Source organism: Oncorhynchus gorbuscha, linkage group LG05 (genome assembly GCF_021184085.1).
Source record: "Oncorhynchus gorbuscha isolate QuinsamMale2020 ecotype Even-year linkage group LG05, OgorEven_v1.0, whole genome shotgun sequence".
Taxonomy (NCBI): Eukaryota; Metazoa; Chordata; class Actinopteri; order Salmoniformes; family Salmonidae; genus Oncorhynchus; species Oncorhynchus gorbuscha.
Window position 1 is genome coordinate 51145640 of NC_060177.1, and position 6000 is coordinate 51151639.

Here is a 6000-nt window from a genome sequence, read left to right on the forward strand (position 1 = left end):
TTGACATTTTCAGTGCCTACAGCTTCCACACGATGTCTAGAGTATTGTCATTTGATTCAGCTTTGATTCTTGGTCAAACCGAATCAAAGGAACCGATTCCCTCCGGTCTCCGACCGGATGTTTTGGTCGAGCTCTCTACAGACATCTTTTCGAGACGGACAGCTATAGAATTTACATCGCCTCCTGATGAATTTTATCGCTTATTAACGTGTACTAATACCTAAAGTTGCATTACAAAAGTATTTCGAAGTGTTTTGTGAAAGTTTATCGTCGACTTTTTGAATTTAAAAAAATTACGTTACGTTATGAAACGCTATTTTTTTCCGTTTATCACACAGTCTTCATAGATCAATATCTAGGCTATATATGGACAGATTTAATCGAAAAAAAGACCCAATAGTGATTATGGGACATCTAGGAGTGCCAACAAATTAGATTGTCAAAGGTAATGAATGTTTTATATTTTATTTGTGCGGTTTGTGTAGCGACGACTATGCTAATTATATTGTTTACGTCCCCTGCGGGTCATTTGGGGTGTTACATGCTATCAGATAATAGCTTCTCATGCTTTCGCCGAAAAGCATTTTAAAAATCTGACTCGTTGCCTGGATTCACAACGAGTGTAGCTTTAATTCAATACCCTGCATGTGTATTTTAATGAATGTTTGAGTTTTAACTAATACTATTAGCATTTAGCGTAGCGCATTTGCATTTCCAGAGCTCTAGATGGGACGCCTGCGTGCCAGGTAGGAGCAAGAGGTTAACACTCACAATGCTGCGGGGCCAAGTGGATTACCAAATCAAATCACATTTATTTGTCACATACACATGGTTAGCAGATGTTAATACGATTGTAGCGAAATGCTTATGCTTCTAGTTCCGACAGTGAAGTATTGTCTAACAAGTAATCTAACAATTCCCCAACAACAACCTAATACACACAAATCTAAAGGGGTGAATAAGAATGTGTACATATAAGTATATGGATGAGCGATGGCCGAGATGCATAGGCAAGGTGCAATAGATGGTATAAAATACAGTACATACATGTGATATGAGTAATGTAGGATATGTAAACTTTATTAAAGTGGCATTATTTAGAGTGGCATTGTATGAAGTGACTTGTGATCCATTTATTAAAGTGGCCAGTGACTGGGTCTCAATGTAGGCAGCAGCCTATCTGAGTTAGTGATTGCTTTTTAGCTGTCTGTTGGCCTTGAGATAGAAGCTGTTTTTCAGTCTCTCAGTCCCAGCTTTGATGCACCTGTACTGACCTCACCTTCTGGATGGTAATGGTGTGAACAGGCAGTGGCTCGGGTGGTTGATGTCCTTGATGATCCTTTTAGCCTTCCTGTGACATCGGGTGCTGTAGGTGTCCTGGAGGGGAGGTAGTTTTCCCAGGTGATGCGTTGTGCAGACCGCACCAACCTCTGGAGAGCTTTGTGGTTGAGGGTGGGGCAGTTGCCGTACCATGTTGTGACACAGCCCGACAGGATGCTCTCGATTGTGCATCTGTAAAAGTTAGTCAGGGTTTGGGGTGACAAGCCAAATTTCTTCAGCCTCCTGAGGTTGAAGAGGCACTGTTGCACCTTCTTCACCACACTGTCTGTGTGGGTGGACCATTTTAGTTAGTCTGTGATGTGTACGCCTAGGAACTTAAAACTTTCCACCATCTCCACTGCTGTCCCTTCGATGTGGATAGGGGGGTGCTCCATCTGAAGTCCATGATCACCTACATTGTTTTGTTGACATTGAGTGAGAGGTTGTTTTCCTGACACCACACTCCGAGTGCCCTCACCTCCTCCCTGTAGGCTGTCTCGGCATTGTTGGTAATCAAGCCCACTACTGTTGTGTCGTCTGCAAACTTAATGATTGTGTTGGAGGTGTGCATGGCCACAAAGTCAAGGGTGAGCAGGGAGAACATGAGGGGGCTGAGCATGCAACCTTGTGGGGCCCCAGTGTTAAGGGTCAGCGAAGATATTGATGTTGTTTCCTACCATCACCACCTGGGGGTGGCCTGTCAGAAAGACCAGGACCCAATTGCACAGGGCAAGGTTGATACCCAGGGCCTCCAGCTTGATGATGAGCTATGATAAACTATGGTGTTGAATGCTGAGCTTTAGTCAATGAACAGCATACTTACATACTGTAAGTATTCGTTTTGTCCAGATGGGATAGGGCAGTGTGCAGTGTGATGGCGATTGCGTCGTCTGTGGACCTGTTGGGGCAGTATGCAAGTGCGCCTAAGGTGACCAATTAGGTGGAGGTGATATGATCCTTGATCAGTCTTTCAAAGCACTTCATGATGATAGAAGTGAGTGCTACGGGGAGGTATCAGGTTAGTTCAGTTATCCTTGCCTTCTTGGGTACAGGAACAATGGTAGCCATCTTGAAGCAAGTAGGGACAACAGACTGGGATAGGGAGCAATTAAATATGTCCGTAAACACACCAGCCAGCTGGTCTGCGCATGCTCTGAGTACATGGCTAGGGATGCCGTCTGTGCCAGCAGCCTTGCGAGGGTTAACACAGTTAAATGTTTTACTCACGTCAGCCATGAAGAAGGAGGGGGGACAGTCCTTGTTAGAGGGCTGCTACGGTGGCACTGTGTTATCCTCAAAACGGACAAAAAAGGTGTTTCGTTTGTCTATAATTGTGATGTCTGCGTCCGTGACTGGTTCTCTTTTTGTAGATTGTAATTTCCTGTAGACCATGCCACATAGGTCTCGTGTCTGAGCCGTGCAATTGCGACTCCACCTTGTCCCTGTACTGGCATTTCGCTTGTTTGATTGCCTTGCTGAGGGAATAACTACACTGTTTATATTCAGTCGTATTCCCAGACCAGTAGGAGCAAGATAGTGGTCATGGTGGTCGGATTTGCCAAAGGAAGGGCGGGGGAGGGCTTTGTATCCATCACGGAGGTTAGAGTAGCAGTGGTCGAGGTTCTTGCCCGTGTGTTTAGCGCAATCAATATGCTGGTGGAATTCATGTTCTCAAATGAGCTTTTTTTTAAATCCCTAGCTACAATAAATGCATCCACAGGATATATGGTTTCCAGTTTGCATATAGTACAGTCCCTTGATGGCCGTCTTGGTGTCTGCTTGAGGGGAATGCACAGCTGTGACTATAAATGACGAGAATTATCTTGGTAGGTAAAATGGCCTGCAATTGATTGTAAGAAATTCTAGTTCGGGTGAGCAGAAGGAGTTGAGTTCCTGTATATTGTTATGATTACACCATGAGTTGGCTAATCATAAAACATACACCCCCGCCCTTCCTCTTCCTGGAGAGGTGTTTATCTCTGTTTGTGCTATGCATGTAGAAGCTCGGCGGCTGAACCGATTCCAACAACATATCCCGAGAGAGCTATGTTTCTGTGAAGCAGAGAATGTTACAATCCCTGATGTCTCTCTGGAAGGCAACCCTTGCTTGAATTTCGTCTACCTTGTTGTCAAGAGACTGGACATTGGCTAGTTGTATACTCGGGAGGGGTGGGCGATGTGCCCATCTACGAAGCCTGACCAGGTGGCTGCTTCGTCTGCCCCTTCTGCGGCGCTGTTGTTTTGGGTCGACAACTGGAATTAGATCCATTGTCTTGGTTGGTGGTCAGAACGTTGACATTGACGCAAACTCAGGATAAAGGAGAGGTTGGAAATGTCAGTGAAGGCACTTGCCAGCCTATCAATGCATGCTCTGTCTGAAATACCTATATGTTTCAAGCAGACCACCATAGTCCCTGTGCCCAAGAATGGCAAAGTATCCTCTAAAAATGCCTATCGCCCCGTAGCACTCACATCTGTAGCCATGAAACGCTGGTCATGGTTCACATCAACACTATCATTCCAGACACCCTGGACCCACTCCAATTTGCATACCACCCCAATAGATCCACATATATCTTTTACACCTATGTGGGAATATTGTTCATTGACTACAGCTTAGCATTCTACACCATAGTGCAAACTCATTTCAAACTCATTTCTAAGCTCAGGACCCTGGGACTGAACACCACCCTCTGCAACTGGATCCTGGACTTCCTGACGGGCCGCCCCCAAGTGGTGAGGGTAGGCAACCTTTCCCTCAATGTCACTAAGACAAACAAGCTGATTGTGGACTACAGGAAACAGAGGACCGAGCATATCCCCATCCACATCAATGGGGCTGTAGTGGAGCTGGTCGAGAGCTTTAAGTTCCTCTGTGTCCACATCACTAAGGAATTAACATGGTCCACACACACCAGCACAGTTGTGAAGAAGGCACGACAACGTCTCTTCTCCTTCAGGAGGCTGAAAATATTTGGCATGGGCCCTCAGATCCTCAAAGTTCTAAAGCTGTTCTACAGCTGCACCATCACCGCTTGGTGGGGCAACTACTTGGCATCTGACCTCAAGGCGCTACAGAGGGTAATGTGTATGGCCCAGTACATCACTGGGGCTGAGGTCCCTGCCATCCAGGACCTCTATACCAGGAAGGCCCTAAAAACTGTCAAAGACTCCAGCCAAGTCATAGACTGTTTTCTATGCTACCGCACGACAAGGAGTACCAACGCACCAAGTCGGGAACCAACAGGATACTGAACAGCTTCTACCCCCAAGCCATAAGACTGCTAAATAGCTAACCAAATATCTACCAGGACTTTCTGCATTGACCCCCCTCCCCCTTTACACTAACTGTTTTGACTCATCTCATACGCTGCTGATTATCTTGTTGCCTAGTCACTTTACCCCTACCTATATATACATATCTACCTCATTTACCTCGTACCCCTGCAAATCACCTCGGGACTTGTACCACGTGTATTTAGCCAAGTTATCGTTACTCATTGTGTATTTATTGCTTGTGTTATAATATTTTGAATATTGTTGTATTTTTTTCTCTCTGCATTGTTGTTAGGGGCCCGTAAGTAAGAATTTCACTGTTAGTTTACACTTGTTTACAAAGCATGTGACAAATAAAATTAGTTTTGACTTGATTTTGATTTGGCCATAGGCCACACCATTGTCTGAGCCAGTCGTGTCGGGTTGGTCGAGTGGAGGGACAGCATTGTTGCACGTGTCATCCAGACTGAAAGGGTAAAAGAGAGGGCCAATGGGGTGCACAGCCTTCCAAACAGCCCATGACTTCTCCCACAGACCTCTGTCTCGTCTGTACCCTCCCACTCCACAAAAACATGGGTGTACGGAACTTGATCAATGTCACTAGCTTTCACAGGGAACATCTATATTTTGTTTTTTACTAGTATGCTATTGATCTCATTACCATGTCTAATGTGGTACGTGGGAATATTGTTCATATAATGGTTCAAATATCTGGACATTTTTTCTTGAAATGTCAAACTACTGCCTTTGATAAAATGGAAATGATTTATAAAAGTTGACACTCTGCCACATCAAAATGAGTATGTCTCTCATAGGGAATTACACAGTGCACTGATGTTCCGTGCTACAAAATTATGTTCCTCTTTTCTATTTGGCAGTCCATACATGGAAACTGTTGCGCTATATTTATAAAACTGTCTTTTACTAATTGTGTCACAATATCAACAATGCAGCTCTCTGAAAAATGTACTCAAATTTAGTTCTAGTTTTTACATCTCCACTCAACTGACTTTAATTTCCACCCCTTCTGCCTTCTTGGACCACAGAGATTTGTATCGCAAAAAAAAATGTTTTATTTGCCATTTGGACATTTTAAATACATACATTTTCCCATAGTCTTAAACTGCATAAGTATTGCATATTTAGTTATGCGGATGCCCATAACCATACAGGGTCGGCGCGGCTTTTTGCACCTGCATGTTTCGAAGGTCCATGTATGTTAAGGGGTCCCCTGCATTCCCAACAACAAACTACAAAACACAAGCTATAAAATACAAAATAATAACCCCATCATAGGTCTCTGTTTTGGATAATGCTGAGCCATTTGAGGTCCCTACATTTCGTTCTTTCTCTACAACCTATATTCTCCGGTAAAGTGCCCCGAATGGTTGCACAGCCTTTGGC